The 22,419-nt window shown below is 42.2% G+C and overlaps 1 long non-coding RNA gene across 2 annotated transcripts in view; it reads left to right on the top strand.

The window, feature by feature from the left end:
* Positions 1 to 22,419, top strand: part of LOC135298641 (uncharacterized) — a 155,629-nt gene continuing 133,210 nt past the window's right edge. For both annotated transcript variants that reach the window (XR_010360670.1, XR_010360669.1), the window contains exon 1: positions 1 to 128. This is a non-coding gene — a long non-coding RNA (uncharacterized LOC135298641). The remainder of the gene's footprint in view (positions 129 to 22,419) is intronic.

Raw genomic sequence — 22,419 nt, 5'->3', positions numbered from 1 at the left:
CCAAAGGGACAGAGGGCACACAGGGGCCGTGCATCAGCATCAGGGGATAAAAGGCTGGGCTGGGGGACAGGAGGAGCCTTTTGAGGGGGACAGAAGTTGTTCTGTGTGGGCAGAAGCCTTCTGATGAGGTAAGGTGTTGCTCTGTTTGGGTGAGTGCTTGAAACCTTCTGAAATGCTATGGTGATACTCTGTGTGTCGTGGCAGTCTCAACTGTGACGTGTGCTGTGACACAAGTCCATATCTGGAGGCTGCAAGAGTAGATTTTCCACAGTCGTAGTTATTTTTTTTCCAGCACGTGAGCCCTGACTCTGGTTTTCCAGTGTTACTCCTGACAAAGGCTGTGTGTGTGAATGGTTTGGGGCTTGCTGTGTGTCAGCAGGACCCCTGTGGCCCACTGCAGGCTCCATCCCTGGCCCAGTGGAGTGCAGCCCTTGGCACTGTACAGCCTCTGTAGAAAACACCAATTATTTCTACTCCCACAGCACAGATATGGAGATTTACAGAGAGACATGCATATCTCTGTGGGTTAGGTCTATGTAGTACACAGTAAGAAGAGAAACTGGGAGAGGATTTGAGAACTCAACCTTTCCTGCAAACTCAGGGATGCACTGGCCTGGCAGCAGTGTGTGACACATGTTTGTGCTGACAACTGTGGGATTTCTGGTAGCATTATGTTGATTTACTAGGAAAAAATTACTCCTATCTTTCAAGATGGGCTTATATTAACCCTGAACTTCAAAGAACTGGTTTCTAAGTTGGTAAGCGGAGTTTACTGGGTTACATAATGGAATTTCTGTAAATAGCATCCCATGCTGGCACAATGCTATCTGTTCTGCTGTGGGTTTAAAACAGGCTTTGTCCTGCTGTAATTCCTGATTTTTCTCTGCTAGCATCCAGATTTTTTGCTTATGGTAATACACATTAGGAGAGGTAGAGGAATATTAGCAGGAATGAAGTTTTATGACAGCTGTAAAAATAGTTGGTTCCATATACCTTTGTGCCTTGCAAAGCATTAGTAACTGGATCCTGGCTACAGCATGTAATTACATTGCTTGATGCATTGTTGGGCATTAGTAGGATTCCTTCCATCTGTCTAATATTTCCCATCCAAGAATACTATCACATTTTATTACAGCCATTTAAAAATTCCTGATTCTTTTCCAGGCTCACTCTGGGTGTGATGATACAGAGTTTCGCCCAAAATATTTTCAAGGCAAACTAAGCATTAAAAACCAGGCATGGGTATTTTTTATTACCAATGTCTCGAATTTATGCTTTTGCTGGTGTAAAATAATTTTGGGCTCACTAGATATGACCAATCATTTTTTTTTTTTTTTTTTTTTCACAAAATCGTCAGTCAAATACAAAAATGCTTATCAGAGACCTGGGACTTCACAAAATAAAAAATTAACGAATCCATGTTCTTTCATGTTAATTACCTATTAAATTAGCTTGCTCCATAGGCAAATAACTTCAAATCAGATCTGAAGAGGTGTCAGTTGTATCTAAATATGAATTAATTTAACAGAAGAAGGCAAAAGCGCAGCCCCAGATCACTCACCCTCCCTCATCCTTTGTTCCTCAGGCAGCAGCTGGAGGTACCACATGTGCACGAGATAAAAAGGAAAGATCCAGCAGCCTTTCCTGCTGGTGTTTGGGACATCCCTGTACTTTGCAGGGGAAACGCAGGTTGGAATGGCCTCTAGGGCTGAAAGGTTCTGTGCTGCTCCCCCTTTGGCACGGCTCCCCGTGGAGATAGATGGCTGCAGCTCCTCCTCTGCAGGTGCCACCAGAGCCTCTCTGCCCTGGCTCCGTACCTCTGGCAGGGCTGGCAAGCATGCAGGGCACTTGGGGCTTGCCTGCTGCCAGCCCTGGGAAAGCATGGGAGCTCCTGGGCAGGGGATGCCAGGGCTGGCTGTGTGCCCTCCCTCTGGCTGCATCATCCCCTTCCCTCCCTGCTCATCTCCAGGGCCATTATTGGTGTTCCCGGATAAAAGCCTGCAGTGGTTTGGTCTGGGATGCAAGTGATCTCAGATGGCTTTGTAAAGCAGTTGAAGGTGTGGGGTTTTTTTGCCAGTGTTTTGGTTTTAAATGTAATTACTGAATGTAAAGAAAAGAAACCTCACAGCCTATCGGCTTTCTGTTGATCTGGAGGAGATATGGCTCCTTAAAAGATCCCACATGTCGGCTCTTTAACTTCTCACTTTTAGGATAAGCCATTTTAAAATTACCCATGACATCCCAACACTAATTAATTTCAGGGTCAAATTCTTTTTTTTTTTTCTTAATATCCCTCACCCCCACTTTTAAAGTAATGGCCTAGTTGAGAGAAATAGGCAAAATGCATTCCCTGTGCATTTTTGCCCTACCTGGACAAAAAATGGCAAATACCTGCATACTGAAGGATTAGGCAGCGTAGTAAATTCTCTAATTACATTAGGCTGAAAAACCCTCAGGAAATTCCAAGACAGAATCTCCATGCAATTTTCATATAATGGGATGAAGATCTCATTAACATGTTGTAAGTGGCACCTTTCTGCCCCAGATCAGGGAAGGTTGGTGTAAGAACTCTCTGTTGCTGTCTTTATGCACCGAGTAGCCAGAAAAATTTCTTGGTAACTGGCAGAAGAAGACATTGCATGTATATGGTATTTTAGGGAGATGGAGGTGCTAAATTTCCTACACATAATCTTTTTTATGGACACCCATCTAGAAGTACCATTGTGTGGCTCCATTGGAATCTGAGCAGCAATGCTATTTCCTGCCCTTCTCCTCAGTACTTTTCCTATTGTTTCAGCTGTCTCCAGCATCTTGCTTTGAATCCTTGATTATAAATCCTTGAATTACCATTTTTGTATTTTCTTCAGGAAGCTTCTGTCAGATTCCAGGACATAATATTTTAGGATGAAGAGCTTAAAATAGACACATATGATTTTGATAACTAAAAGAAAAACATTGCAGTCTGCAAAGCCATCTGAATATAAAAGTGGTTTGTCTTTCACCCACTCTAATTAGGCTATCAAAAATAGAAATATTGAGCCAGGCACATCCAATTAAGTTTTCCATTCACCAAGCTTGAGGCTTTCTTATGGTGACTTCTACCATAATGATAAGGAGGTGGAAAAAGAAAGCAGTCATTAGGAACACTCGGGGAATTTGGTTTTCTTGATGCGAACGGCGGCTGTGGTAGATCCGGGAGGCGGCAGGATTCAGTGGCTTTTTCTTAGACAGTGCTCCTGGTGGTGCAGAGTATAATGGTGGTCTTCTAGTGGCATCAAAGAATGTTGGTGCTGCTACTGAAATGAGTTTGCAGACTTGAGCAATCACCATGCTTGTGTTCACTATGCTGTGTAAGATTACGGGGCTGGGAGGGACGGCTTTGTTTAGACGGCTGCCAAAGAGGAAGGGTGTGGGGTCCTGGAGCAGCTCAGAAGCCTTCCAAGGGCTTGGATTTTGTGTTTGCATGGAGATGAGAGAGGGAGGGTTGACCAAATTCACTCACAAGGTCCCTTCCAGCCTAAACTTTTCTATGGTATTTCTGTAAGGTCTTGAGTTGATAAGAATTTATTGGAAATAATGGCTGGAGGATTGCTTGGGCTTAATAATCATCCTCTCATTCCCATAAGACCTCTTTGCCCAGTGGAGTTCATTCAGCACCACTTTAAATGAGCAAGTATCACTTTTTGAATGGTGTTGGCTCGTGCCAGAGAGCTGTCATTCCCTGGAGGAATCAGGGCTTTCTGAACAGGGTGTTTTTTGTAGTCACAATCCTCAAAGAAAGAAAACCAGTGTGACCTGCACCTGAGCGAATGAAACGTTGTCACCCCCAAGACAGGCTAAGAATCGTTTTCTAGTAAGTGTCAGTAGGTTTTGGAAGACAATGCATCACTGAGAGATTAATTATTACACAGAGAAGAAAAAAATAAATTGGGAGGCCAGTGTACACGCATTCTGGTGAAAACTCACCTGAAATAACTTTGATAAGCTCCAAGACCAAACAATTCATCGGTGCTCATTTGCTGAAGGGAATTGGTAAATTATTGGGGTAATTTCTATCTGCAGAAGTAGTTCACCAGTTCACAAAGAAGAATATATCATACTAAGGGCTGGCTCGTGTTTCCAGCTGTGGATTAATAACAACTGCATGCATGCTGGCACATAATTTAGATTCCAGCCATGAAGTCTCTGAATTGTGGGCTGGAAGCTGCAATAATGTATTTCATAAATACAGCTATTGTTTTTGCTGGCATCATGTTGCATGTAGCAGTTAAGAGAGCACAGTGCAACATTTAGCAAGCTGAAAGGCCAGGGAACTGTCTGAAAATCAAGTTTGCGTTATTTGGGGGATCGAAAAACTGTTCCAAATGGAACTAAAATGCACAGATCAAGTTACTGAAATGGAAAGTGTGTGTCTGTGGGTTTGAAGTGTTCCCTAATTTGAAACTTTTAAAATAAAATACTACCTTATAAGTAAAAGTTATTCTTAAAATTGGATATTTATATAAATATCAGGATGTAGTTCCTCCCTATCCCCAAAAGAAACATTTGCAGATCTTGAACATTTGATGTCAAGCACAAATTCCAAAGGAATCAAAACATACCACTGAAGTGAGCAATTGCTGAACCCAGGCAACTTCATTTCCCTCCTCCAGTGACATTCTCATGCACATCCCTACCAAATCATAGCTTTTAGAAATTAAATAAATTTAGGTTAGTTTGGGTTAGGGTTTTTTTAGATCTGGGAACAGAATCACTGCCACTGAGCCTTAAAGGAAATTTTAATCTATAGACCATGAGTTCCTTTTTAAAGGGTAATTCTCTATTCTGACTAATGCAATTTCATTTTAGGTATGAGATATATCTGAATACTTAGATAAATAAGTACTCCTCTTTTGTGAGAATTTTTTGGAGCATGTTGTTCTTAATTTTAAATCACATAAAATAATGAGGAGGTTGCAATTCATTTTTTTCACAGCATGGTTCCCTATGGTTAAGCTTTTCCTTATTTATGTGAATATAAAATGGGTTTTTAAAAAATTTAATGTTTTGGTTTTACTCATCCATATTCTAAAGCTGATGAAGGAGCTTAGGAGTGAATCAGATGTGCTTAATTCAGGGCAAACAGAGACAAGGAGGAGCAGCAGTTCTGTCCCCTGAGCAGAGATTAAATCAAGATTAGCTGAGTAGGTGTTGTCCATCCTACTCAAAAGTTTCTATTGATTTCTGAGGGATGTCATGCTGAGTTTTTTCCAAAACGAAAACAACACATGCTACAGGAATAGTGCCTTGACAACCATGAAAGGTATTAGGAACTTAATAACTCAAATAAAACACAGAAGCTTTGAGCAGCCACACTGCAGGCTCAGATTCACACAGCGTTTGTTATCGGTGGTTTTACCAAGGAACTTTGGCTTGAGGGGGTTATAGTGACACAAAAAAATGAAGCTTTTAAATTCACACAGTCTATAAGTCAGGCTCAGGGATGCAGCAGGAACATGTAGAACTCTCCACTCCTGGAGTAGGTAAGTGCCCACGTGTGGCCAACCATGCATGGGAAGAGTCAGATATCCAAGAAAGAAACTGAGAGAAGGCTGAGCAGGAAAGGCTGAGATGAAAGTTTTAGCATGCAGTCCATCTTTCAAAGACACTTTGAAACCTCACTCCAAACTAGAGATGCATTTAACCCTAAAATGAAATGACAGCTGTGAATCCTTCTCTGCAGTTAATAACTGGAGATGGCCTTTCTCAGCATCCATGTGAGTATTCCAGGAGGGAGGAATGAACCCTGCTTGGCAGGGCTTTCCCTTGGGTTTAGATGCTGACTGATGAAAATACAAAAGCAAAATTGAAACAACTTTGTGTATCCATTTGGACATTCACCATGAGCAGATGCAGTCTCCTGTGACCATTCCAAAACTGTTAAATTTTCTTAGTTTGCCAGGGGGATTCCTGGCACAAGTCAGAACTGCAACTTAAAGCTAGTTAGTTATGCTTGAATACTTGAGTGAACAACTGATAAACACATCTGGATATATTTATCTTTCAGTAACCACTGATCTGCTTCTCCCAGGTATAAAACAATATTTGTTGCACTCTTGTTTATAGAGATTTTTTACCAAATTCACATCGCTGAGTCATGGGAGTAAAGTACTCAAGTATAAACTTCATTGCCTGTGAAAAGCCACACTTAATTCACTGATCTTCCCAATTGCTGTAGCCAGGGCAGGATTAATGGAGCAATGCTTAGGAACTTCTCAAAATCACTTGGAGATTGTTTTCCTTTTCTCTCAGTTAAAAACAGGAGTATTAACTTTCTCAATAGGGGTATTGATTTCCAGATAATTTACAGGTGGAACTTGCATCCTTATGAATGCATCTGTAATGAAATGTGAGAGCCATTCAGAGAAGCTGTCTGGAATTAACAGCCACTACACTGTTGGGAATCCAGCCACTTCAGCTCAAATCTGGGAAGTTTGAAGTCTTTTATAACTGATATCATCTCTTTCACGAGGCACACTCCTTCCACAGGATGTTGTGGCAGCAGGGCTCCCTACCTGCTGCTTCTCCTCTCTTATTTCCACAGAGGAAGCTACTTCTGTACATGCTCTCCCCATCTGTCCTCCAGACCATATGCATGCATTTCATCCACAAGAAATGATGCATGAAGCAGAGTGCTTGCAGTTCTTGGAGTCAGGGGGCTGAGTTCTCTGGTGTGTTCTTGTTTAGTCTTGTTTAGTAAACACATCATCACACGGCTGTGCTTTAAACATTGATTCTTCACGGGCCATGGAGCACTCCCAGCCCTTTCTGTGACATTTGGACAAAGCCAGAGTGGTTGAAATTGATGGTGTCAGGCTGTAGATCTGTGACTGATCAAATAGCATCAATCCATCAGAGCACAGAGAGAGAAGGAAGGACACGTAATAAATAATAGATGTTGCCTGTGTTGTAAAGCATGCTGGGAATTGAGCTGTAAATGTAAATCCCTTTCTCCCTCTGTATGGAACTCCAAAAGCGAGCAGTAATTGGAATTATCTGATAAGTGTTATTAAAGTGAAGAATTGTTACAGCTTTTAGTGCCGAAGTCTCCCAGAGCACATTCTCTGTGGGCTTACTCAGCCCTAGAGAGGTCAATAACCTTTAATGCAATCCATTGGGGAAACAGAAATGTCAGAACTATAAAGTAGCCTGTATCCATTTCCAAATAACTGGTTTGACCTATGGATCTAAATACTGGAAATAAATAGGAGTCTTGAGCCGCAGAGATGCCAGCCACCTCCACACTGCTTGGACTGCTGCAGCAATGACCATTTTGGCAAGGATGCCAGCTATCATTCAATAGTGATGAGTGACCATTTTTCATTATTATTGCTTTTTCAACATTGCAGGACTGCTGTGCTGCCCTCAGAGTCAGTGACATGTAAGTCATCTGGCTGACATTTTAATAAACATCTGGTTTTTTCAGAGCAAGATACAACGGTCATCTTTGTTAGGGTTTCCTGGCATTCTGATGTTGTCTCCATGGATATTTGCAGCCTGTTCCTGCAGAAACAAAACAAATATAAAACCAACCAGCCCCTTCAGAGCTCACAGTGGGATGGGAAGTCCTTGAGAGTTTTCACCCCTCTCCATCTGTGCCTCTGACCCACAGCTCTGCTGGGGTAAGAGCTCACAAGAGGTTAGCACTTGCTAAGTGGTGATGTCTTCCTGATGTGGAGCAAGGTTTGTGGACCCTCCAGGGTTAGAAAGCTTGGGAAGAGTGGCATTATTCCTCATGATCACTGAGGAGTTTCCAATAGCCTGAGGGGCTTAAAGGGGGTGCTTCAGGAAAAAGGGCTCAGCTTTAATTTAGTTACATTATGATGTCCATATCAACTTGTGTTTAGAGTTTAAGTGGGTGAAGCTGTCTTGCCCTAAAAATGCACGTATTTTTCATAGTGTGGGATGGTAGGAGTGGCACTGTTTGAGGTGGTGCAAGAGAGAGAAGGGAGAACTTTCACATAAATTGCCAGCTTAAGCAAATAGTGAGAGTGCCAGACAAGCAAACCTGTGAAAATAGTTTTGTTTCATTGCTTCTTAATCCCTCCTGGCCAGGAAATATTGAGAGAGTTCAGTAGTGAGAGCTGTGTTGTGCTGTGGAAATATGCTGTTATGACTTAGAGATCCTGTCAGAGAAACTGAAGTGTTTTCTGAGGTCACAAGGTGAGAAACTTTAGAAAGTGAGAAACTCTCTTATTTATGAAAGGATATGGGCTCACATTAAATGTTTTCATCTGATAACCAGTATAATTAAAAAACTGGGTTTGGAAACCTCAGCATATTCTTTTTGTATTAAAGGGCAAAAATGCTCACTGGAAAACCTAAGCAGACTATTTAATCACTGAGCACATGTGAATTTACATTGTCTTTGCTTTTATCAGAAGTTACAGAGGACAGGGGTAACGGCAGCAAGAGTGTCTGGACTAAGCAATCTCAAAATATAATGCAGTCATTATATTTTGAGCAACTTACAATTCTCCAGCAGTGTGCCTGGAGAATTGTAAATAGCCTCCTACATGCACATACAGAACAGAAACTAACCACAATTTGTAGTATGAAAATTAGTTTTATTCCAGCACCAACCCTGATCATCACAGAAGGTCCTGCAGTGTTTTGCCTGAAGCAGAAAATCAGGCAAGACACTGAACCCATTTTTCAAGGTTCAACCAGATTCCTAAAGGAGGTCTAAAGTGGTTTTTTTTTTTTTTTGTGTGTGTTGGGGGGTTTTATTAATGTTAACTTTTAGGATATACCACTTGGCAGCTGTCTTGTAGAGCTGGGTCTGCCTGAGTGCCTTGGAGCTGTGCTGGTTTTATGGCAGATTCAGGAAGGAATAGAAATAGGCCAAAACACTTAAGGCAGCTGGAAGATAACAAACTTCAAGGAAAGGGGAATCATTTAAAAAAGTCAGAAAGGAGGCAGGGCCCCAGGTTATCCTGAGAGTAATTAAAAAATAATAGTGCCTAGGACTTACAGGTAACTCCTTGGCAGTGGATTGAAATGCGCCTGAGGAAAAGGTCCAAGGCTTAATCCACCTTTTTGTAAGATGGAGAAGCTGGCATGGTGAGTGGCAGGGGATTTGCACCATCTGTGGGAGGTCAGGGTGCCTGTGCAGCCTCACAGGCACTGGCTGGGGAGCTGTTACAAGCACTGCCCTTGCTCCAGACACAGCTCAGTGCAGCTCAGGGGCCGTGGAACACAAACAGCTCCACCACTGACACTGCCCAGCTTAGAGGGAAATTAATGGTGGTGTGTTAATTGCTACTTTGGCGAGTGTTTAATCTGGAGCTCTCCTCCAGCTCCCACCAGTGCTCTGGGCAAGCTTTCCTCACATCACGTCTGTGCTGAGCCCTTGAGCTCTGCCTTGCACATTGCAGTAGCCAGATCCAAGACTCCCATCCATCCCCTAGGAATGCCATTGCTCATCCCTATCTCCTCACATGGCAAGCCGTGAGCTTACTGTGAAAGCTGCCATGTTTTCTGTTCCACTCATCCTCTCGGCACTTTTCCATGAAGTCCACCAAGATCCAAGGAAAGGGAATGTGTGACAGAAGTAAAACAGCTCCAGCTAAAACCCCCTTAGCTGGCCTGATGCACAGAGCTCTGCCTCTCAAGCATTTCCTTCTCACTGGGTCCACTTCCAGGGAGGAGAATTTGAAGGGAGGGGGCTGGAACTAGGTGATCTTTAAGGTTCTTTTCAACCCAAACCGTTCTGTGGTGGTTCCATGATTTTGTGCATTGTCCTGGGTACTACAGTGAAGTTTATCTTTGAAAGCCAGTGTCAGCAGGCACAGACTGTGCCCCTGCTCCTGGAGGAGAGTTAAGGAGAAAAGACACAGAGCAGCTCTCTCCATGTGTGCTGATCTGACAGAAAACAGAAATACTGCCATTCTAACCTCTGATTCATTGAAGAAAAAAAGACTCTTGCTGTCTTGCAACTCTTGCTATAGAGTTGGCTTAAAAACAGTTTAGGACAGAGGAAGGGGACTAATGGGGTAAAAATAACTGGATGAGTTGGCACTACCTGACACCCTTTCCTCAGCTACAATTTCTGCCTTACTGTGCAAATAGACCTAAAAGCATAGATCTAGTCAATTACTGCAAAAGCAGGTATCCCTGATCCCTCATCTCAGCCCACAGAGAGGTTCAGCTCCACCACATTCCTGTAGTGAGGAATGCCTGCACCACTGGAGTTTTGGAAGAGAAATAACTGGCAGCAGTACCATTCACCATTTGTTGAGCTATTATTCTGCACAAAAATACTGCACAGCCCCAGTGTCCACGTGGCACCAAGGGAGAATATCTGGAGCAAACAGACTATGCACTGAAAGAATATTTTCCTATGCTCTGCAGCAAGGGTTTGTGAATAACAAACAGATTTTTTTCCCTCATCTGAGCAGCCTGAAATTACTTTCTGATGCAGAAATAGCATACACATTTCAGAAAATTTACATGTAATAAATTAACCAATAGTTCTGCTTCTCTACATTTAAGGAGTAGCAGATGCCCTTACAGATCCAGTGTGTGATAACTTAGAGCAGGGAGTGATAACTTAAGATAACCTACTTATATTGTACTTATTAAAAACAGAATATGGTCAGAATATAGAGAGACAGAAGTCTGGGAAGTAATTTTTCAGTCTGGAGAAACCTGTCCTTCTGCCCACCAACCATCTAAAACAACTGAATTTCATTGCCAGAATTAAAGGTGCTTTCTCCTTTTCAGAGTGCCCCTTTGGCTAGAGATGCAGTTTTGTCAAGTGGCAAACAGGACCGTTCATTGCTTAATTTCTCAGTGTGCTGGTGATTCCACCCACATCTGTTCAGATGGGTCTGAACATCATCCAGGCTCCACTGAATCCCCAGCAGGAGATTTTTAGATCAGGCTCCACATCTAGCTGGTTCCCAAGACAGAAAGAGCATTTTTTGACCTGTGCTCTTAAAGGTGTTAATGTGATGTAATTGCAGCTGCCCTGTGACAGAGTTTAAGAAGGTGGAAAAAAATCTTATTCCGTGGCTCGGTTCCAAACTGAACTGCAACAAACCTGGTGTTATATTAAGATATGAACACTGCACAGTGAATGTTCTCTGATGAATTAAAACCAGCTGCAGGACCTTGTGAAAATTATTGGTTCACATAATGATATAAATTTGAGTGTTCTCACTGCATTGTTTAAAAATTATTGACATTTTTTCAGAGATCTACCTTTCTATCATACTTGGATATCCCCATTAATGTGTTTTAGCGTGGCACCTCTTATCCATATACTGGGTGATGAGTCTGGCGAAATGATGACATTCCTGGAAGACAAATGACTTCTGGTTGGATTTTTTTGTTCCAAAACCCCACAACAAATAGCTGCATAACCCACTGTAATCCCAATATAGTCAAAATGAACATCTGAGCACTCAGAGCAAAAGCAAATTTGGCCTGGTCTGCAGCTGAGCTTCAAATTCTGCCAATCAGTCTCTCAAGCAGAATTCGAAGTTTACAGAGTAATCTGGAAATTATCAAAATAACAAAAGTGCTGTATTTTTGGGACTGGACAAAACATGTTTAGATTTCATTTTTATTTTAAAAAAGCCCTGCATTTTCATAAAAAATGAAATTGTACATGGATAATTAACTTCTTTTCAGTGTCACTGTTACAATTGTGTATTTCCTAATAATTTCTCAGCATTAAGAATGTTACTTATTTGGGACTGGCAAGAAGCATATCGTGTTCAACATTTTCCCTTTGCAGTGCCTGGAGTCTGGCAGGTTTTACACTAGGCCTTGGTGCTGTTTTTGGGGTGTGCCTTCCGTGGCACAAGGCAGAAATGCACAACAAATCTTCTGAATGGAAAAACTGGGCGGACAAGTCTGACATTTCTGTGGTTTATATTACCTGTTAGTCAAAACAAATAAGCAAACGCCAGCCACGTGAATGAGGGAAAGAGAATAATTTATGCACAAATATTCAGCCTCTCAGCATTTTTAATTTCCCAGGTTTAGTTCTTCATTCTCATTTTCCTAGATCGAAAAAAGCACACTCTAATGATCTCAGCTAAAGACAACTAAAAACCCCTCTAATGGTTTTGCATTTGTTGTAATGACATCAATTATTTATGGATTGTTATTCCTGAGTAGAAATGAGGAAACCTTTCATTATGCTTTTGTCTCAATCCCCTCCTGATAGGTGGTTCAGAGTATCCTTGCAGCCTGTGCAGTGGGAGGAAGGCTTTAGCCCTCAGTTCTCACATCCTGCTTCTATTGATCTGAAGGCTGCACTCCTGCAATGAAGTGGATCCTTGTTTTTTGGGAGAGGGAACATTGCCCATTGATTAATAAGGGGCTGACTGTAATACCTCAGCAATGTTAACTTTTTTTAGAAGCTCAAAGTCGACATTTGAAAGGCAAGCACTGCAATATACAACCTGCAGCTCGGAAAACATGTTCACAGCAAATATCCTGCTAACTCATACCACATTATACCCAATAAGTGCTCTCACTTTGTGATCTTGGCAGCTTTAAGACTTCAGAAATTATGGTTTACTATGGGAAATGCCAAATGTTTTCACATATGAAAGCCAAATTAGACACAGTGCCATTTTATACATGGGGTCATTCAGACATGGGAGATGTTTTGATGATTTTTTTCCCTTTTTGAGACTAGTGAAGTACAAATGCATTCTGTATTTATTTCTATATTTCACATTTATTTACAGTACCTTATATTTTTCATGTGTAGTTTGTTTCTACCTGTCTAGCTCTAAAATGTCCTTCACATATACTCAGTTAGGTGTTCCTTTGAAAAATAAATGAGGGCAGAACTTCAAACCTTTATGCAAAAAAAAAAAAAAAAAAAAAAAGAAATTTTAACGTGTACAAGTAGAAAATAAAAAGGGTTTCTGTGATGTAGAAAGTCTGACGAAGATCCTTGCCTTGGGTGGAGGAGCCTGTCACTCCTACCAGTGACAGTAGGCTTGTGTGGTGAGGTCTGTGTGGATGTCCAGGGCCCCTGTCACTGGTGCAGACAGAGGGAATAGAAACTAAATGTGTTTTTGGTGTGTCAGCAACAGAACTACATCACCATGGCAAATAACAAATGTTTCTGCAGATGTGTCAGGTTCAGTGCCTCAGCCCAGCCAAGCTCAGAGCCATTTGCAGCCCAGCCAAGGCCACAAAAGTCAGTGCCACACACAGCAGCTGCCCTTGGAGGAGGCACCTGCAGGATCCATCCAGGGTCCCCCAAGGAGGGACAGGGCAAAGAGAGCTGGCAGCTTTCCCTAGGGCCAGCAGGGAGCTCTTCCCAAGCACCAAGAGCAGGAGTCATCCTCCACCCCTTCGAGGTTAGGACAGGTTCCAGGCCAGGGGAGAGAGAAATAGTGGCTACACTGCTGGTTCCTGAGCTTATATCCCATTTTTTCCCATTAAAATTTCTTTTGGTAGAAAATATTTGCTGTCAGTGCAATGGAAGCAGCTCCACCTTGGAGGGGGTATAATTCATTTTCCTGACTCTGGGAGCTGGACTTGTTGTTTGTTCTGGCTTCAGGAGGACCTTGACCCATCTGCTGCTTTCCTGAGCAAAGATAATTTCTTCTGAAAACTGCCCTTATCATGAAACCTGCCTCCAATGTTGATCTGATCTGTGTCAGGCAATTCTTATAGTGCAGAAGGAAAGTTATCTACAGAGCTCCGTCATTTGGAGAAACTGCCATGACCTTCTTTTTGCAGAAATATTTGTTCCACTGGACAAGTATTTTATGCTCTAGTCCACCATGTCCTCCAATTCCTGTATCAATGATAGGGATAATGTATGTTCACTTTGTTGAAATATTGAAACTACATCTCTCAGCTTTAATTTCTGTGGTAACTTTTGTTTTCAACCCAAAGTACTTTTAAGTAGATTTAGATTAATTTAGACAGCACAAACAAGTCCTAAATATGTGAGGCAGCTGCTCTGTCTGCTGTGATAAGCAAACTAGAGAAGTCATGTTTGCATTTGTCATAGCCCAGGATCAGGTGGCAGGGATAGATCACAAAGATGGGATGGCAGATGCAGACCATGATCATAAAAGAATGCCACCAAACTGGTGACATCCATAGTGTCACTAAAGTTAGTGACAGCGTGGAGTTCCTTGGCACAGGAGAGCTGTCTCCCAGCCATGCTGGCAGCAGGAAATGTGCATGCCAGCAAGCAGGATGTCTCTGAGTCTTGCTTGCCAGCACAGAGCTGAAAGCTGAGCATGAAGTACCTGAGGCAACTTCTTGGGTTATCTTAAAGGAGAGCAGAGGTGTTTTGGGGGGGAAAGCAAATTACAGAAGGTCTAATACCCTAGTCACAAAAACAATGACATTGTTATGGACCTAGAAATCAGGACATAGGTCCTCATCCATGATTTGATCTATGCTCAGCCCTGGAGAAGTTTCCATCCAGGACTTTGGTTTGGTCCCACATGCAGGTCTGCCTCCAAATTGTCAGTCTCGACGTGGATTCATTGTGTGTGCAGCACATTTCTCCATGTCACACTGGTAGCTCCAGTTTGAACTGTTCCTTGTATTTGCATCTTAATTCTGATTCTGAAATCAAGACCAGGGATTTTTTCAGATTCTGTTTTCAGTGACAAAATGGACTGCAAAAGTAAAATTGCTTTGTTTTCATCATTTGGAGAAAGGAAGTGGAAGGTTCTGATGCTGCTGCTGCTCCTAAAGCTGGAATGTAGCTGTACCTCTTTTCCTATTGCTACTTTTTTCCCTACTCCTCTACCTTTCTTCCTCTTCCATCCTGCAGATGTTATTAAGCTGTGAGCTTGAGACTTAAAAAGCAGGTCTGGCTGACTCCTTCAGTGCCAGGAGACCCTGTTGTATAATTGAGTCTCGCTCTGTTGGTGCATATCCGTAAGGAATCCATGGCTATCATGGATGGGCATGTGCTGTCTTGCACTTCTTGCATGGCTCCAGGTATTTGAGGGCTCCCTTTTGTGGTTTCTTTTATTAAAAATAAGTTTTTAAAGCCCCAAAAAACTTCCTTCCGTCTTTGGCACACATTAAGAATAATAGCTCTGTTTAATTTAAAAAGGTTTTCTTTCTTAGATGCTGAAGAGAAGATATTCTAATGAGGAAAAAAAATACTAAAAGAAGAGAATTTCACCTTTACTTCTGCACACAATAAAGTCATAACTGGCTCCTGAGAAGTGAATTTTCTCTTCTGGTAAAAAGAACTCTTAAGAATGTTTGAGTATAGATGTCTTTAAATGTATTTCCTTTATTATTCTATAAAACTCTTCTAAAAAATGAGGACAGCTATGACTGTACAGCATATTTTCTATATTATTTCAGTACTTCCTACCTTACGATTTGGGGAAAAAAATTGCATCCTTGTCATAATGCAATTTCCTGACAGCATTGGCAGTGGCAAACTTTAGAAATGTACGAAAACTGTGTCTTCATATTGTGGATGGTGCAGAAGGTGATAAGAAGCTTAGAGGATAAAATAGCTTGGGGGAAAGGAGGATTAACCTCTCTTACTGAGAGTGGAACAGATACCAAGAAATTTGATTTTGCCTGAATTGCATTCCTAGTTTGAATGCATTCAGATTTGTGGGAGGATGTTCTGGGGGAGGGTGTGTGGGAAGGAACTGCAGCTCTTGAATTTTGCACTCTTGGCTGCATTGGCAGAGCAGACTCGGGAGCTGATAGGGAGCTCTTTTGCTTAAGTAATGTGTTTTTCTTACTGGGAAGAGTAATTTATTAAAAAAAAAAAAAAGAAAAAAAGAAAAAAAGTGTTAAAAAGGCACCTCCATTCCTGGCAACTTTTCCTTCCTGATCTGCCCTGTCTTTCTTGGGGCTGTTCCTCAGAATCAGCCCTCAGCCTGGGTGAATCCACCAGCGAACGTCCTGGGCAGCCACGGCTGACCCCCAGCTGTTGATCTTGGATGGGACCAGGAAACACAATCCTCTTTTGTGGGGGATTTCGAGTCTGATCACTTTGGTGCTGCTCCAACCCAAACTAAAACTCAAACATTTTGGAATTCTGCATGAAAGGCAGCAGTGCCTTAGGGGAAGGGAGCTTTGCTGGCTGTCCTGGAGCTGTGGGTCTTCAAAGCATACAAGTATTGAAGGGAAGAGGACAAGAGGGTGCAGCCAGGCTGTTCTTGGTGCTGCTGGGCAACAGGATGAGAGGCAAGGGGCAGAAACTGATGCATGGGAAGTTCCACCCAAATGTGAGGAAGAATTTCTTTGCTGTGCAGGTGACTGAGCACTGGAACAGATTGTCCAGGGAGAGAGTGGACTCTTCTTCTCTGGGCATATCCCAAAGGACACAGTCCTGAGTGACATGGGTGCTCTAGGGGATCCTGCTTGAGCAGGTAGCTTGAGCAGGACTAGATGATCTCCAGTGGCTCCTTCCAGCCTTCCCCTTCCTGTGATCCTGAGCTCTCCAAGACTATGTGAAGTAGTCAGGCAGATCCCTAAGAGACCTCTGATTTCCATGGAACCTGCAGTGGGAGATTCATAGTGCTGAGAGCATCTCTGTCAGGGTTGGTCTGAGAGATAAAACTGTTGAAACAAATCGGAAGCTCCGAACTGGCACCTGGAGTGAGGATACCAGTGCAAAGTGGGGGACTTCAGGCATTTTGGCTGGAGCTCCCCAAACACCTGACCCCAGCTGTCCTCCACCTGGGCAGGAGGCCAGGCTCTCCTCATGGGTGACTGGGAGACCACAGCTCCCTTCAGGCTCAGAGAGACCAGCCTTGTCCTTGCTCAAGATGGTCAGCATTCTCCTCTTGCTTCTACTCAGGGCTTTTTATCCCGCTCATGGCACAGCTCCGGTTGCCCTACTGAATGTTTTAGAAAACATCACTGCAAATAAAGTCTCCAAGGCTTAACTGAGACAAGAATATTTAAATTTTTCCATAGACGTGAAGTCACCAGTTGGCACTAAGCTGTGTTTATAGAAATAAAACCTGCTGGTTATTATTTGCTCTTCTGTTGGTTAAGCTGCTTTAACCCATGCTGCTTCCACACCAGCCTTTGTTCAGACAGGTGGTGAACTTCTAAAAGGGTTGGTATTTCAGAGGCTGAATGAGTTCCACTGCTAAATAGCTTAAAATTTGTCAAAGTCAGACCAGAGTGATACTTAATGTGATTGGCTTTTAGATTAGACATCTCTGGCTATGCCTGAATCCCTCTCCTGTGGGAATCCCTTTCCTCAGCACCTCAATTTAGGGAGAGAAATGGCTGAAACTCAAAGCAAATGTTAAATAATAATTGTGGGAAACAACTATTGGGTTCATACTAATTGATTGTATCAAGGAAATTATTTGGGAGTGGTATTTTATCAGTCAGCAAAGAGAATTTTATCTTGGGGCCCCTCTTACCCATTGGTACAAGTTATATTTCAGAGGCTTAAGCAAAGGAAATTATCTATTTATGGAGGAAATCTGGTTCAACAGTTAAAAATGGAAAATATTTGGAAAATATTATGAGAATTTGCAATCAATTTGTGATACAGAAGCAGAAAGCTGGAGAAAAAATAAGATTACAATGCAAATGATTTTGCACTTCTCATCCACTTGGAATAGGTTTCTATATATTTGTGACAATGAAACTGCGAGAGGTAAGTAAAAGAAAAATATTACAGAAAGATGATCAAAAGCCAGTATTCCAAACTGCTGCTCCAAAAGAAGATGATAATCATGAAAACTGACCCCTCAAAAAATCATTGTATACAAAGACCAATCTTGAATGGGTGTCTTAAATTGCCTATTATTTCTGTCACTTTCAGAACACCAAAATGGTTCTGTTTAGTTTTGGTTTTTTTTTAAAGGATGTCCAAAGGCGAGTGAAAGGACTTCATTGTTAATGTTTGTGGTGTAAATGTTTCTAAGCATTAAATGGCAGCCTGTGGTGTTTATATTGGATTTAGATCCAAAGCAGCTCTTGAAGCTGTTTTGTCAGGTGTTAAACTGCACAGAAAGACACCACATTACTGACTATTGCAATTGTACCATGAATTATCAGATTATAAGGAGAGGACAATACCCTATTATTGTAGGAATCTTCTACAGTTACCAATGACAGTCACAAAATAAAAGTCTGAATATCTCTAGGTTGTCTGGCCCCAGAATGCAAGTTTACTTTAAATGTATTTTCTTGTGAGATGTTGAAGTGGGCAAGTATTTACAGCCAAATGGATCTGAGGCAAAAATATGCCAGGATCCAAGACCTTGGAGGTCAAAGGAAAATCATCTTCCTTCAATTTACCACTAGTTTTGAGGATGTAGATATTCACAGATGTAAGGGAGCATAAGATTTTTTCCACTATAAACTTGTCATTTTCTAGAGGTATACAGAGTGGTTGTTTAATTTCAGACATAAACCAGAAGGCATAAAAAAATTAGGATTCCAATAGATAGATTCAGTAGGAGACCAAGGACCCAGGATGGGTATTTCAAAGCAAACAAAAACTTTTGATCCACATGTAGCTGCAGTTTATTTGGAAACTGCAGATGAATTGGTTAACAGCTGATGCAAATAGTTATGAGTTGGCAAAGGGCCCTGACTTCTCACAGCTCTTCAGAAAAGAACTCGTAGAAAATACTGCTTCATATTTTGAAGAAACCATCCTGTGGCCTTTGCTTATTTTTTGTTTTAATCTGGTTTATCTTCCTAGCCCTTAAAGGCAAATAAAGTTAAGCAAATGGGAATGTTCATCATTTTCCTCTGCAACTGTTACATGGTATTTTTGGTTGTGTTGGCCTGGAAACCTAAGTCATGCCTTACGTTCCTAATATCATACAAGAGACTCTTTGGATGATTGTGTTTTTACTGGCTCAAAGTGCGCAGATACTTCGAAGTGGCAGCATCCAGCTGCAATCTCTGTAACCAGCCAGGAGTACACATCCCAAAGGAACCATGTCCAGAATGAAAACACATTGTTAAATAATATATAATATTACTGAACCTTCCACATGTCGTTCTAATCTCCTGGGAAACACTGAAATTTAACTTAACGCTCTAACCCAGTCAGCACAACTGGCTTTGCCCACTCCAGGCTTTGGTGGCAGAACTTTGGGTCTGTAAATTGTATTTCTTGTAGCTCTGACCTTTCATTTTTTAATGCAGCAGGTATGATGTAGGTATATACTGCACAAGTCTATTGAGCAATTAGGAAAATTTTTTTGGTTTTTTTGCTTGTCAGTGGTTGTGGTATCACTGTTCTTATCTCCATAGTACTGAATGGCTAAAAATGGGAGGAACCTGTGCTTTTATATTCACACAAAGAGAAGATATCTAAGTCTGACCAACAAAAGCACATAATTCTTATTGTGCTCCCTCACCACTATTGGGCTGTTGTCCTTGTTTGCAAGATGGGGATTTTCTCCCAGGATTTCACTTGGAATTTCAGATACTCTGCTTCTCATCCTGACTAGGACATGACGCCTGTGTTTTCCTGGTCAAATGGATATCCTGCATTTTGAGCAGATGCACTGTGCCAAGGCTTATTTGCCAGCTCCAAACCAGGAATGGCTGTCTCCAGAGAGCAGGAACAGGAGTAACCAGCTGGCCATTCCATCACCTCGCACTGGTACCCAATGCACGTGGGAGTGCTAATGGCTTGCTGCTGAGCCACTCAGTGAAAACTTGTGTAGGTGATGCTGCTCTGAGCCTGTTTGCAGACAAACAGGGAGATCTACCCTCGAGGCAGGCTACAGCCTGGGAATGAGGCATCACTATGCCTGCGTGGGCAGGAAAGATATTTGCAGCGGAATCATGGCTCCATTGAAGTGAGTGGCAGTGCTCCCAGTGCCTTCAGTTTGTCCTTCTGTTGGTGCTGACCCACAGCCCTTGACTGAGCTCAGTGGAGACTGAGCAGCATAAAATTCAGCACTGTGGTGCTGCAAAACGAGCTCTGAAACCAGTTAATGTCTACAGGGTTTGCAGCAGTTTTCACTCAGCTTTGTTTAAACCCAAATATGGGGAGATTATCTGTAAGTTCTCTGCAGACATTCACAGTTGTCTTGCTAGACAGTTCTCTGAGTAATAAGTTAAAATGATGGAATTGTGTTATCAGGCTGGATAAAGTCCAGTAATGTGGCAAAGACCATAGGCTTCCAGAACAAGATGAGCTACAGATGCTGGTTGGACTAAAATACATTTTTAAAGCCTCTCACTTCTAAGTGTGTTTCCCGTTGAATATGATTGATGGAAATAGGAAAGCCTGATTTTCTGTATTAAGCATCAACATCCATGCATTCTGTGAAGGCAGAACCTGGCTCCATGTTTTTGTGTTGATCTGAATGTGCTGAGACACTGCAGGGTTCAATTTCAGGCGAGGAAACACTCTCGCATGAAGTCTATGAATTATTATGACTTTATAACTGTGGGATATAAAAATCCTGGGCATTTCTGTAATTTTTAAAAATTGCAGGCTTTCCAGCAGCGTGTAGGACTGGGTGAACCTGTGTGGTGAGGGCACATGAAAGAGGACTGTGCAATTATCATCCTTAAAACAGTTCAGTAATGCTGTCCCTGCCATGATATATCCATCTCAGATTGTATGATATATAACTGTGCTTTATCATCAAAATCTATTTCAACTGGTATGGCTTGGATCACCCTGTTTTCTCATTTGTCTCTGGTATTTCCTGGTCTTTAAATCTCCAGACCACCTGGGGCTCTTAACCCCCCTTTAATAAATAGGTCCATCACATTTTCCCCATGTTCAAAAATGTCACAGCTGCTTCCAATATGTTATGCAGGGATCATAAAAATAAGTACAGTATAAAACATTATTACAGCTCTATTTCTAAGTTTCTCCAGCACAGCTCGCTCAGTTCAAGACATCAGCTCTTCTGCAAACTCTGTGATGTGATTGTTCCTTCTAATCACTCTTTTAGCTTTTAGACGTCCTGAAGGGGTGCTGGTACTTTAGTGCCTTGGAGTAGCTGCTTAATAGCCACAAACAACTCCGCGTGTTTTAAAAAGGCAGGCAGCATCCCGGTGACAGGACAAGGGGGAATGGCTTTAAACTGAAAGAGAGAAGGCTCAGATTAGATACTAAGAAGAAATTCTTTTCTGTGGGGGCAGTGGAAGGGCCCATAGGGATTGGAGCAACCTGGGCTGGAGGAAGGTGCCCCTGCCCATGGCAGGGGGTTTGGAACTAGAGGATTTTTAGGGTTCCTTCCAACCCAACCCACTCTGTGATTCTGTGCTCAGAGTTTGCCACAGCACAGAGCAAGCTGCTGCTGCTCCTGCCTGGGAGGAGGACCCAGAGCAGTGTCAGGGCACAGCCAGTGACAGAGGGTCACCAGCTGCACCTTTGGTGGCCCTGGGCTCTGTCTCCGTGTCTGGGAGTCTCTGCCACTAATGGGTCTGGACAGAAGGGAGCCACAGCTTCCAGGCACCATTCCCTTGAAATACGGCCTGAACCCATGCTGCATGTGTGACCCGAGCTGGCAGAGGAGCTGTCAAACACTGATGCATGTTGTTTGGGTTTGCTATTACTCGTCCTGTCATTCTTCCCACATCCACTGAGGTGATATAAATGTCTCAGGGTTTTATTCAAACCCATTTCAGGCTGCCTTTGTGAATTAACAGGAGCTGGGTGATGAACCTCTATTGTGGGGTCAGGATTTTACCCAGCACGGTTTTACTGTACATTATTTACAAATTGCAAACAGCTTGAACGCAAGCGGTAAACAGTTACTATGTTCCTAATTTTTATTTAACCTGCATTACAAGCAGACATCTGCAGATCATTACACAGAAAGAAGTGCACCACTGCATCCACGTATTGGATGTACTAAATGTAATTCTTATCTATAATTTGTTATGGTCTGGTTTCTTTGGGGGTTTTTTAATCCCTCCAAAGGTGCCAATACATGCACTCAAATCAACAAGATGTGCTAGTCAACAATAGGCATTTTAGCCTGTTGTATAGATAGTTCCTCCTCCTGGAGACCAAGGTTATATATGGGATTTCGGAATGAGAAAGTGTGACAACTAGACTTTGCTGGCTCCCCTTAGGGTCCCTTCCAACCCAAACCATTCTGTGATTCCATGAATTTCCACCCTGACACATGATGTTGTCCAGGCAGTTTGGAAGTTCTAGAAATAAAACACATGTTTCCAAGGAAGAGACAGATACCTTCTGTCACTGTAAAAGCACGAACTGCATGCAAAAGCCCTATTAATAACAAATACCAACAGCCTTTTCTGCTGAGCTAAACTTTGAAGTGCACACTTCTGCAGATAATTCCATCTTCTTTTCACAGACCATTTTTCTTTCTTGCTACATTATCTATTGTTCAGTACCATCAGTGATTAAATAACCCTCACAGCCAACCTTGCAGGGGGATCACATGGGGTACCTAGATACAGTTTAATCACAGGCAG

This window comes from Passer domesticus, chromosome 4, assembly GCF_036417665.1.
Source record: "Passer domesticus isolate bPasDom1 chromosome 4, bPasDom1.hap1, whole genome shotgun sequence".
Lineage (NCBI taxonomy): Eukaryota > Metazoa > Chordata > Aves > Passeriformes > Passeridae > Passer > Passer domesticus.
Note: the sequence above shows the minus strand (reverse complement) of the source record. Positions and strands in the feature narration are given on the sequence as shown.